Here is a 13548-nt window from a genome sequence, read left to right as displayed (position 1 = left end):
CTCCACCTCTCAGGTTCAAGCGATTCTCCTGTCTCAGCCTCCTGAGTAGCTGGGACTACAGGCGCATGCCATGACAACCGGCTAATTTTGTATTTTTGGTAGAGATGGAGTTTCACTATGTTGGCCAGGCTGGTCTCGAACTTCTGACCTCAATTGATCTGCCCGTCTTGGCATCTCAATGTGCTAGGTTCACAGGCATGAGTCAATGCACTCGGCCAAAGGGTGATTTCATAATTCTATCATTCCGTTTGCATTTGTTAGCCAGAATTTTTCTAGACTAAATCATAATTGTAAAGAAATCATGATAAATACTCAAGCCTCTTCTTTCATTTGTCAAATGACAATATTTTGTACTTTCCTGTATGGAACCCCAAAGAAATTCTGAATGTCTACATGGTCAAGGCTTTCCATGGAGCTGCAAATAAAAAAGTATGATCCTGGCCTGGTGTGGTGGCTCACGCTTGTAATCCCAGCACTTTGGGAGGCTGAGGTGGGAGGATCACCTGAGGTCGGAAGTTCAAGACCAGCCTGACCAACATGGAGAAACCCTGTCTCTATTAAAAATACAAAATTAGCCAGACATGGTGGTGCATGTCTGTAATCCCAGCTACTCAGGAGGCTGAGGCAGGAGAATCACTTGAACCCAGGAGGCAGAGGTTGTGGTAAGCAGAGATCGTGCCATTGCACCGCGCCATTGCACTCCAGCCTGGGCAACAAGAGCGAAACTCCATCTCAAAAAAAAAAAAAAAGAATTATGATCCTGGAGACAGAAAACAAAAATAAATCCAATCTTGACTTGGAAAACTACAAGGTGTCTACTTAATGCCTCAGAGCAATACTGTACTCTATAAAATTCCTCCTAACCTTTCCTTTCTACCCCCTCTCTTTCCCTTCTCTCTTCCCCTTCCCTGTTCTTTATCATATAGATGGATTTAGCCTCTCTGTCTAAGTTCTTCTTTCTCTCAGCCTCTCTAGTTCTCCATCTCCTTCTGTCTCTAACCAGCACCCTCACCCACTCATTTCGATTCTGTATTACAAAAGATGCTGGACTGGGGATGGCTGAGAGCAGACTCCTGGAGCTGGGAGTGGGCATGAATTCTGAGCTGGAAACCTTTTGTGGATGGTTTTGAGGAGAGAAAACAAGGAGAAACACTCAAACTAACGAAGCTTATTTCCATCACATGTATTTTCTGCAATGAGCATGAATCACATATGGTGGAACAAAAAATAAATAAATAAAATGTTTTAAAAATAAGAGGTGGTAGGGAAGGAAGTGAGCATTATTCTTTCTCACTTTCCAGTTCCCCTTCTTCTCCATACAGACTGCTGCATCCTTGGCTTTCTGTTCCAGGGAAAGTGAAGTGGAACCTTTCCTCTGACTCAGGATTTCAAGTGTTTCCCACCCCCTCAGGCCCGCAGCGTGGGTGGGAGCCTTGGAGTCATGCTCCTATCACCATGCAGAGGAGCTCTGTGAGCTATGGGAGCCAGGCTGGTTAAAGGCCTTCAGTGATAGATGAGAAGTCTCCCTGATTTTTTTTTTTTTTTTGAGACGGAGTCTTGCACTGTCACCCAGGCTGGAGTGCAGTGGCGTGATCTCCACTCACTGCAAGCTCTGCCTCCTGGGTTCACACCATTCTCCTGACTCAGCCTCCCGTGTAGCTGGGACTACAGGCGCCCGCCCCCGCGCCCGGCTAATTTTTTGTATTTTTAGTAGAGACGGAGTTTCACCGTGTTAGCCAGGATGGTCTCGATCTCCTGACCTCGTGATCCACCCGCCTCGGCCTCCCAAAGTGCTGGGATTACAGCTGTAAGCTGTGCCTGGCCGAGGTCTCCCTGATTAAAACTGCTGGGCTCGGCCGGGGCCGGTGGCTCACGCCTGTAATGCCAACACTTTGGGAGGCCGAGGCGGGTGGATCACTTGAGGTCAGGAGTTCAAGACTAGTCTGGCCAACATGGTGAAACCCCATCTCTACTAAAAATACAAAAATTAGCGACCATTTGTATGGTGCAGTCAGTTGGTGTGCTTGCCTCCAACTCTGGAGATGGGTGGTTTGAGCCCGTTCTGGCGAGTGTCTCTTGCATTTTGGCCAAGCACAGTGGCTCACGCCTATAATCCCAGTACTTTCGGAGGCCGAGGTGGATGGATCATGAGGTCAGGAGTTCGAGACCAGCGTGGCCAACATGGTGAAACCCCGTCTCTACTAAAATACAAAAAATTAGCTGGGCATGGTGGTGCGCACCTGTAGTCCCAGCTGCAGGTTGAGGCAGGAGAATCACTTGAACCCCAGAGGCAGAGGTTGCAGTGAGCCAAGATCACGCCATTGCACTCCAGCCTGGCGTGGTGGCACGCACCCATAGTCCCAGCTACTCAGGAGGCTAAGGCAGAAAAATCGCTTGAACCTGGGAGGCAGAGGTTGCAGTGAGTGAAGATGGTACCACTGCACTCCAGCCTGGGCAACAGAGCAAGACGTGGTGTCAAACAAACAAACCATCAAACAAAAAAACTGCTGGATTCTCCAGCCTCTTCTCCAAGAGGCACCTCCTTGGGTTTTCAGATCTCCCGAGGCTGTTCAATTGAGACATCTTGGTCTCTTAGGAAAATTTCAAGGCTTCGGAAGGGTAGTAGAGACCTCTCAAGTCTCCTCCTGCTTCTGGAGTCCAGGTTGGGAGAGAGAGGCCAGCTGACAGCCAAAGTCCCAAGACACAGGGCCCCGTATCACCCATGCCTATCTGTCCACGCCCCATACATGCTCTGGTGGCAAGTGTGAACAAAACAAAGTGAACAGCGGCCAAGTTTTCATCTGTGTGTGGAGCACTAGGGAAATGTAGGTGTGGGCAGATTTTTGTGGTCTCAGCCTATCTGAGCAGGTGCCCTAGGGGCGGTGAAGAAGCCTTGGTGAGTCGGGAGACAGCAGGGCAAAGAGGACAAGCACGCGTGCTCTGGAGTCACACAGACCCAAATTCTGAGCCCTTGGTCTGCCATTTACATACTTCATGATCACAGGCAAGTTCCCTACTTCTCTGAACCTCAGTTTTCACCTGTAGAAAATGGCAGTAATTCTCATTCTAGTATGTGTTAAAAAAAAATAAGACATTTAAAATAATTAAAGTTTAAAAAAAAAAGCAAAATAAAATGGCCATAATGGTTTCATCTCATTGGTTTATGTGGGTTAAATGAGGCAATGTCTACAGAATGCTGGGCCAGTTCTCTTTTTTTTAGAGACAGAGTCTCACCCTGTCACCCAGGCTAGAGTGCAGTGGTGTGATCTCGGCTCACCGAAGCCTCAACCTCCCAGGCTCAAGCAATCCTCCCCTACCTCAGCCTCCTGAGTAGCTGGGACTACAGCATGCACCACCACGCCTGGATAATTTTTGTATTTTTGGTAGCAGGGGTGTCTTGCCATGTTGTCCAAGCTGGTCAACTCTCTCATTAATTGGGAGTTGTTATTGAGGAGTCCATATGCTTCAATTTCCTTATCTCTAAAACAGAGATAACAGTAGGATTACCTGAGGGGGGATTAAATGAGATAATAAATGAAGAGTGGTTGACACACTGTGGGTAAATGTTAACTATTAACACTATCAACACCTCCCCTGTTTTGCTCAAGGTCAAAACTCAATAGTTCCCTCCTCCTCTTGCTTTCTCCCTGACCCTGTTCCATTTGCCTGGAAATGACCCTTCTTATCTTTTTGGACAGAAGAATGCACTCAGAAGAGAGCTCGTGGGAGAGCAGGAGGAGATCCAGGGACCTCTGTCCTTGGTGAGACCTGCCTCTCCCCTCCCACCGCACTCAGATCCAGGGCTTTCCTATGAGCATCTCTCTTGGACAAAGCTCTGCCCAAGGGTTCATTTTAGAGACTTCTGTAATCTCAAGAGGATCAGTATTAATCTTCCCCACCTACAAGATGAGTGGCAGCCCAAAGCCAAGTGCTTCCCAGCCAGGGAGAGAAAGACATGGAAGTTCCCTTTTTTTCTGTGTCTCTCCCCGCCTCCTTTTTGCAGGGGAGCTGAATGTGCTCCTCCGGAGGGATTGAGGGAAGCCAGGGCTGGCTCCAAAGCAATTTTGCCTAGATGAAGCTGGCAGCTGGGAACCACTTTCCCTCCGCTTGCCCTCTGCCGGGGAAACTCCATGACGGAGACAAAGCAGCTGGCAGGGAGAAGCCTCTGGATTGGGGCTGCTGCAGTGCCAGGCAGGGCAACACAGGAACACATGGGCCCAGAGGCAGACGCTGATGGCACCTTTCCTTGCTGAGGACCCTAGAAAGGCAGTGCCTTGGGGCCTGCGGGGAAGATTATTTTTACCTGTAGCACAGAAGCAAATATAAAGGAACACAGAACTAGTGGAAAAGGTAAGGGGCTGGGCTCTGAAGAACAGGGTCCCAACCCTGGTGCTGCCACTCCACGGCCGTGCAATTTTTGGTCAAGTTGCTTGAGCTCTTTCCCCAAATTTTAGTTTCCCTATTTGTAAAATGAATGTTGTAATACGTCCCTCATAGGAACTGTGTGGAGAATTAGTTGAAACGATGTATGGGAAGCTGGGACATGGGAGATGGCTAATAAATATTCATTTATTCCACAGAGGAACTGAAGAGAAAGGAAATCGCTGGATTTTGGAGGTTTTATGATTTATCAGCTTATTCTAGGGAATTAAGCCCTGGGCCTCATGCCATTTGTCAGGGGCCTGGTTCCAGCGAAGATATGTGTTTATCCTTTGCCATGAGATCCCAAGAGTCTCCCAAAATATTCTGGGCCTCAGAACTGGTTTCTCTGGGTGGCAGAGGATCAGCACATAGGACAGAAGGAACCTGTTCCTCAGAGATCCAATTGGCATCTTCCTTAAGCCTTTTGCTGCCCTCCACGAACCCATCCTTTTGTGCTGCCAGCTCCATGTCCCCATTCCGGGGGAGGCCAGAATGACACAGCTACATGTCACCCCGTAGTCTACAATGAGGGGAAGGAGCTGTGTCCCTGCTGGAATTGAAAAACATCCTTGAGGGCTGCAACTTTTACAGGGAAGGTTACCATGCCAACGACAGCCTCCTTGCCTGACAGGGATGAAAGGAAACAAGGCCGTGGGTGACATGCATCTATTGTGTGTCCACAAACTTGCCTGGAATCTATCAGGGGCTGCGGACTGCTGCTCAGCAGGATGGAACAGGAGGATTCAGGTTAGATTTCAGTGGGACTCCGGGACAGGCAGGACTGATGAGGGCAGGGCACGGCCAGCAAGCGAGGATTGGGAAATGCTTCTCTGAGATTGATATCCATCTCTTGGTGAAATGTGTGGGTGTGGTACTGACAGCAGGCGTGGGAGGGGACAGTGTCCTAGATACCAGTTTCTGGCTGTGATGGGAATCTCGACTTCTCCAGGTTCTTTCTGCTTTCACAGGATGGTCTAGGAGGTTACCTATGCTCTGGGGTAGATAGAGGAGGGCAGCAGGCACGGATGGCAGGTCACTGGGGCAGTGGGGCCACAGGCATGCCTATGGAGAAGGCCCAGTCTTGGCGAGGAGGCCCCAGAGATGCCTAAGGAGGAGGGTCTCCCTCAAGGGGCAGGGCTTCCAGGGAGAATGGCCCTCACTCCCGAACACGGAAAGGGCACAGAGGACTGAGGAGCTGGCACTGCCAAAGCACCTACGCCACGTCAGGCACTTGACACAGCCCCCATTTCATTTAATTATCTCCACAAACCTGCACAGCAGGAACTCTCACTCCCATTTCACGGAGGAGATGAGGACACAGGCTCAGGAGAAGGTGAGTACCCGTCCCAGCATCACCCGACTGGCAAGGGGAGACCCTGGGGCTGGAACCCCAGTGTCTGAACTGGAAGGGAAAACTCCAGATTCAGGGTGCCCTGTTTCCTTCTGGAAAGATCTCTCCCGAAGCCGTCCGCTCCTCGTTCTGCCTTTCGTACAGGCTTCCCGGGCCCGAGACGGCTGGGAAGAGGCTAAACAGGCACGTCCAGCCGGCATCTGGGAAACCGCCCCTCCAGCCTGCAACTGCGAGGGCCCGGAGCCGCCACGCGGGCCTCCCCCGCAGCCTCTCGTTTCACCACAGCCTCGGGAGAGGGCCCGAGGCTCAGAGACAAAGGCGTTGCACCCAAGGCCACAGAGCGCGCGCGGCCTTGCTGGAATTCCCGCCCAGCCCGCAGGCGTCGAGGCCGCATAGAATCCCGGAGCCCCTGCGCCCCGCCCGCGGCTGCGAGGCTCGGGGCCCGCGGAGGCCCCGGCGGAAACGGCTCCATCCCGGGCGGGCTCCCGCCCCCGGCCCGCCCCCGTCCGCCCCGCGCCATGTATGGCGCTTCCTCCCCGAGCCCTACAAGGCGCTTCCTCCCGGCCCCAGGCCCATACAAGGCGCTTCCTTCCCGGCGCGTCTGGCTGGCGGCCCGCGGGCTGGGAGCCCGGTCCTCTGGGCCCGCCCAACCCCGGAGCCCGCGGCCAGGGGACCTGCTGCCAAGAAGGGGGCGGCGGCGGGAGGGACGGGAACGCGGGGCCTGGCCCGGCGCGGGAGGCGAGGGACGGGCCGACTTGGGGGTCCCGCTGGCCCCCGCCAGTTTCGTATTTTGCCCCGCTTTTCTCCCCCAGCTGGAGCACAACACGCCCTGCTGGCGGTTGTTCAGCGGCCCCAGCCCGGGACCTCCAGCCACACAGGCCTCCGCGCCTCGCCGGCCGCTCTCCCCTGAGAGTTGACAAGTGGGTCTTCCCTGACGTCTCCCTTCCTCCACGCTTGCGCTTCTCGTACCTCCCTGGCTTTCTCCGAGCTGCCCCCTCGGCCTTGAATGCCCTTCCCACACTATTCTGGCAGAAAGAACTGCTATGCATCCTTTACTTGGTTCAGACTTCTGGTCTCCTGGAAATCCTTCCCACCCCCACCTATAGGTCACCAGCCTCTGCTGAGCTGATTTAGGATCATAGGATCTTAACAAAGTGTCGTTATCTGAATGATCCTGTTTCAGGCCTGCCGCTGTCCCTTTTCACCTTGGACGGGCATCTTTGACTTTAGGTCTGGTCCCCAACGTCTCCATCGGCTAAGGCTCCCTGTGGTCTGAGGCTCATGAGCCCCACAAGTAGTTTGACTCTTTAGGAGAAAGCTGGAGGGGTGGGGTGAGGGGAGCCACAGCAGGTGTACACCGGGAGTGAGTTGGGGCTGAGCACTGCCCCGGGTGCTCCCATCACCCAGAAGGGCCTCTCCTGCTCAGCCTGACAGCTCTCGTTTATCCACCACTGGAAGAACCAGCAAGCCCCTACAGGCCCTCCCAACAGCGCCTCCAGAAACAAACCTGGTCCAGCCATGTGGTTACCCTGATCTGGTCTGCCATGAGAAAGGTCCCAAACAGGGACTGGATCTCAGCACAGAAGGAGCCAGCAGCAGTTCCCGAGCCCCCTCCCCCCATGTTCCAGCAGGACAGCTGTCACAAAGTCCAACTTTCTGCTGGGGAGGAGACAAGCAAGTCCCCATGTGGCCAGCTAGACCAGCCTGTGAGCCTGTGATTGTTCTGCCACAGGTAAGGCAGGGAAACAAGAGCTCAGAGCTTGGGGCTGAGTGGGTGAATATGTCAGAGAACGAGCTTTTAGGGCCAAGCAGCCTCTGGGCTTGATCCAGAATAAAATCACGTACAGGTTTCCAGGCACGACACACACACGCTGCAAATAAAGCCAAAACTTAAGGAGCCTTGTGGGCCTCCACAGCCCCAGGTAGACGGAATGCCTGTGAATGGGTGCATGGAATCTCAAAGCTCCAGGAGGTAGGCTTGGGAAAAAACTGGGTCTCAGAATCTGGGTTGCACACTTAGAGCCTAGGATGCTTCTTGCCTTGTTCCCACTTAGGGCTGCAGGCCCCCAGCAGCCTTCTCTGCAGAGCTACGCTCTAGGATTGTGGGTAATGCAGTCCACAGAGGCCAGGCTCCCAGTGGTGCTGCTTCCTGCCCTCTCCTCCCCTCCTCTCAGGTCCCTGACAGCCACCCGCCTTCCTGCTCCAGGAGAAGGGCAGGTCAGAGTGAGGAGGTGGGCTCCTTGCAGGGATGGGAGATCCCAGACTGGAAACCAGTGAGCTATTTACGATTAATCTTAGCCAAGGGGCAAGGTGTGAGGGGAGCTCCTGTAGGCTGCTACAGAATTTGCAGGAACCTCAGGCCTCTGCTTGGGTAGGGCTTTTATTCTCTTCAGGGTGCAGGGGCCTTGATTCTTTTTTTTTTTTTGAGACGGAGTCTCGCTCTGTTGCCCAGGCTGGAGTGCAGTGGCGTCATCTTGGCTCACTGCAACTTCCGCCTCCCAATTTCAAGCAATTCTCCTGCCTCGGCCTCCCGAGTAGCTGGGATTACAAGAATGCACCACCATGCCCGGCTAATTTTTTTGTATTTTTAGTACAGAAGGGGTTTCACCATGTTGGCTAGGTTGCTCTCGAACTCCTGACCTTGTGATCCTCCCGCTTCGGCCTCTCACAGTGTTAGGATTACAGGCGTGAGCCACCGCACCCTTCCAGGGCCTTGATTCTTTGAAAGCCCTATGAAACAGTAAGGGTCCTGGGCTATTCCCTGCCTTAAGACCTATGCTCTAGTGGTCCTGGGGCTGGCTTTCGGGCCTGTTAGGAATACTGGAGCCTGGGACTGATAATCTTTCAACAACTGCCAATGTCACACCCAATAATACCACAGCTGCCTGTTATTTCCTGCATTTTTCTTCTCATTGTTTTCCTGTGCTTGCTTCCTCCACAAAATGAGATTTCCAGACAGAAACCAAACCTTCTCTTGCCAGTGGATTGGGTGCCACTTTGGTCTCCCTGCCTCACAAAACCCTCTGTGCTTTTAACCACCAAACCAGGGCTTTTTTTGTTTGAGATGGAGTTTCACTCTTGTTGCCCAGGCTGGAGTGCAGTGGCACCATCTTGGCTCACTGAAACCTTCGCCTCCTGGTTTCAACAATTCTCCTGCCTCAGCCTCCCAAGTAGCTGGGATTACAGGCGCCTGCTACCACACCCGGCTAATTTTTAATTTTTTTTTTCAGTAGAGACAGGGTTTCACCATGTTGGCCAAGCTGGTCTAGAACTCCTGACCTCAGGTGATCTTCCCACCTCGGCCTCCCAAAGTGCTGGGATTACAGGTGTGTGAGCCATGGTGCCCGGCCCACGGTTTTTTTTTTTTTTTTTTTTTTTAGCTGGGTTTGCCACTAGATTGAGCACTCTTTATTGATACGGACTGTCTGCCTTGTTGACTACAGGTCCTCAAATAACGTCGTTTCATTCAATTCAATGTCCTTTCCTTATAACATTGATGGAAAAAAAATCAGTTTCCGGCCAGAGTTGTTTGGGTGGAGTTGGTATGTTCTCCCCATGTCTGCATGGGCTTTCTCTGGGAACTCTGGTCTCCTTACACATCTCAAAGATGTACTCGTTAGATGAATCAGCATGTCTAAATGGTCGCAGGATGAATAAGTGTGGGTGTGTTTGTAAGTGTGCCCTGCCATGGAATGGCATCTTGTCTAGGGCTGGTGTTTTCTTTGTGCCCTGAGAGCTACTGGGATGGGCTCCCGCCACCTGAGACCCGCAACCGGAAGAAGTGGGGTGGAAAATGAATGAATGAATACAAATTATTGTCAAATAAAAATCTGTAAATATCCAGTAATCATATGATGCACAATGATAAACAGTGCCACATGAAAGTGCTCAGCAAGCCTTCCATATTTGTGATTGTTTTTGAACTCAGGCAGGTGAAGTAGTAGGAAGTGCTCCTTACAATTTTTGTTTTGCAAACATTTATTCCTTCATTTAACCCACCACCACAACCTCCCTGATTCACCAAAAATTGAGTAAACAATCCTTGTTTTTTTTTTTTTTGAGACAGTTTCGCTCTTGTTGCCCAGGCTGGAGTGCAATGGCGTGATCTTGGCTCACTGCAACCTACGCCTCCCAGGTTCAAGCAATTCTTCTGCCTCAGCCTCCCAAGTAGCTGGGATTACAGGCATGCACCACCATGCCCAGCTAATTTTGTATTTTTAGTAGAAACGGGGTTTCTCCATGTTGGTCAGGCTGGACTCGAACTCCCGACCTCAGGTGATCCATCTGCCTTGGCCTCCCAAAATGCTGGGATTACAGGCATAAGCCACCACACCTGGCCAATCCTTGTTCTTATGATCTTTCTTAAATGTGTGCATAGCTAACATTTATTTTATTTATTTATCTATTTATTGAGACGGAGTCTTGCTCTGTCGCCCAGGCTGGAGTGCTCACTGCAAGCTCCGCCTCCCGGGTTAACACCATTCTCCTGCCTTAGCCTCCTGAGTAGCTGGGACTACAGGTGCCCACCACCACGCCCAGCTAATTTTTTGTATTTTTTGTATTTTTTTTTTTTTTGAGACAGAATCTCACTCTGTCGCCCAGGCTGGAGTGCAGTGGCGCGATCTCCACTCACTGCAAGCTCCGCCGCCTCCCCGGTTCACACCATTCTCCTGCTTCAGCCTCCCTAGGTGTGAGCCACCGCGCCCGGCCTAATTTTTTGTATTTTTAATAGAGACGGGGTTTCACCATGTTGGGCAGGATGGTCTCGATCTCTTGACCTTGTGATCTGCCCGCCTCGGCCTCCCAAAGTGCTTGGATTACAGGCATGAGCCACCGTGCCCGGCCAGCTCACATATATCTCATTTTGAGACAGAGTCTTGCTCGGTCACCCAGGCTGGAGCGCAGGTGTGGTCTCAGCTCACTGCAACCTCCCCTTCCCAGGTTCAAGAGATTCTCCTGCCTCAGCTTCTGGGATTATAGGTGTGTGCCACCACGCTTGACTACTTTTTGTATTTTTGTAGAAAAAGGGCTTTTCATGTTGGCCAGGCTGGTCTCGAACTCCTGACCTCAAGCAATCTGCCTGCCTCCGCCTTCCAAAGTGCTGGGATTACAGGCACAAGCCACTGCACTGAGCTTCACATTTATTTTAATGTTTAATATTAGAAGTTGGTGGGGCATGGTGGTTCATGCCTGTAATCCTGGTGTTTCCTGGGTCCAAGGCAGGAGGATCACTTGAGCCCAGGAGTTCAAGACCAGTCTGGGCAACAGCAAGACCCCATCTCTATTAAAAATTAAAACAGGCCAGGCGCGGTGGCTCACGCCTGTAATCCCAGCACTTTGGGAGGCCGAGGCGGGCGGATCACAAGGTCAGAAGATCGAGACCATGGTGAAACCCCGTCTCTACTAAAAATACAAAAAATGAGCCAGGCGTGGTGGCGGGCGCCTGTAGTCCCAGCTACTCGGGAGGCTGAAGCAGGAGAATGGCGTGAACCTGGGAGGCGGAGCTTGCAGTGAGCAGAGATCATGCCACTGCACTCCAGCCTGGGCAACAGAGCGAGACTCCGTCTCAAAAAAAAAAAAAAAAAAAATTAAAACAAAATTATCTGGGTATGGTGGCACACACCTATAGTACAGGCTACTCAGGAGGCTGAGGTGGGAGGTTTGCTTGAGCCCAGTAGGTAGAGGATGCAGTGAGCCATAATCCTGCCACTGTACACCAGCCTGGACAACAGAAAGAGACTCTGTCTCAAAAAAAGATTAAACAAACAAACATACTACAAAGTAACATAAATTAAAACAATGTGGTACTGGCATAATAAAGTTAGAAATATAAACCTGTATATCTATATCAGTTGCATATGGGATTATTATACCATACCCAGTTGGCCATAGGTATATGAGATTATTTCTGAGTTCAGAAGTAATTCAGAGAGTTCAGAGTTCAGAAATAATCCCATATACCTGTGGCCGACTGATTTTCTCCAAGGGAGCAAAGAGCATTAAATGGGGAAAATAATCGTTTCATCGACAAAATGGTGCTTGCACACCTTTTTTTTTTTTTTGAGACAGGGTCTTGCTCTGTCACTCAGGCTGGAGTGCAGTGGCAGCACCATGGCTCACTGCAGACTTGGCTTCCTAAGTTTAAGTGATCTTCCCACGACAGCCTCCCCAGTAGCTGGGACCACAGGTGAGTGCCACCATGTCCAGCTCACTTTTTTGTATGGATGGGGTCCCCCTATGCTGTCCAGGCTGGTCTTGAACTCCTGGGCTCAAGTGATCCTTCTGCCTTGAGCTCTCAATGTGTTGGGATTACAGGTGTGAGCCACAATGCCCAGCCCTACAACAATTAGATATTCATATGCAGAAGTATGAAGTCAGACCCCCGACCTTATACCATGTGCAAAAACTAACTAAAAATGGGCCAATGACATATAACAGATAGGGTCTTGCTCTGTCATCCATGCTGGAGTGAGATGGCACAGTCATAGCTTATTGCAACCTCAAACTCCTGGGCTCAAGTGATCCTCCTGCGTCAGCCTCCCAAGTAGCTATGACTACAGGTATGCACCACCACACTCAGGTAATTTTTAAATTTTTTGTAGAGATGAGGTCTTGCTATGTTGCCCAGGCTGGCCTTGAACTCCTGGCTTCAAGCCATCTTCCTGCTTTGGCATACCAACGTGCTGGGATTACAGGCAGAAGCCACTGTGCCTGGGCTAAAACTCTTAAGAGAAGAAAACATGGGTAAATAATGACCTTGGATTTGGCAAAGGATTCTTAGATATGGCAACAACAGAAAAATAGATAAATTGAACTTCACCAAAATTAGTTTTGTGCATCAGAAGACATTATCAAGAAAGTAAAAATACTTGCAAATAATATATCTCATAAGGGTTTGGTATCTAGAATATAAAGAACTGTTATAACTCAACAAGATAAACCAATTCAAGATGGGCAAAGGAGTTGAATAGACATTTCTCCAAAGATACACAATATCAACCCACGAGAAACAAAAAACATATATTCACATAAAGACCAGTACGTGAATGTTCATAGCAGCATTATTCAAACGCTAAAAACTGGACACCATCCAAATATCCACCAGTGGAAGAGATAAACAAAATGTGGTATATTCATGCAATGGAATACTACTTTTGTGCTGTTTTACCCACAACACTTCTGACACCAAATGTGTGGAGTTTTGTTGCCACATCAACTAATTCTCCAACTCTCCAGACACAACTGGGTGTCCTGCAATTCAACTCAATTCTGACACTAACTACCCTAAGTTAGCAGACCCCACAGATTAAGGGTTCAGTTCCATAAGACTGCCCCAATATCAGATGCCAGTCACAAGTTACCACCTGTACTTCTGACTAACTGGCTATAAGCGGCTCCCATCACCCCCTCTTCAAGTTTGATAATTTGCTAGAACACTTCACAGAACTCAGGAAAAATCTACACATTATGGTAGGTTATTATAAAGGATACAACTCAGGGACAGTCAACAGAACAGATGCATAGGGCAAGGTATGGGTGCAGAACTTTCATCCTCTCTCTGGGCATGCTACCCTCCCAGCACTTCAATGTGTTCACCAACCTGGAAGCTTCCTGAACTGTGTCATTTAGGGGGTTTTATGGAGGTCTCATTATATAGGGATGATTGATGAAATCATTGGCCATCAGTGATTAATTCAACCTCCAGCCTCTCTCCCCTCTCTGGAGGTGGGAGGCAGGTGCTGAAAGCTCCACCTTTTTTTTTTTTTTTTTTTTTT

The sequence above is a fragment of the Mandrillus leucophaeus genome, unplaced genomic scaffold (genome assembly GCF_000951045.1).
Source record: "Mandrillus leucophaeus isolate KB7577 unplaced genomic scaffold, Mleu.le_1.0 Scaffold534, whole genome shotgun sequence".
NCBI lineage: Eukaryota > Metazoa > Chordata > Mammalia > Primates > Cercopithecidae > Mandrillus > Mandrillus leucophaeus.
The sequence above is the reverse complement of the archived record's forward strand: the minus strand, read 5'-3'. Positions refer to the sequence as shown.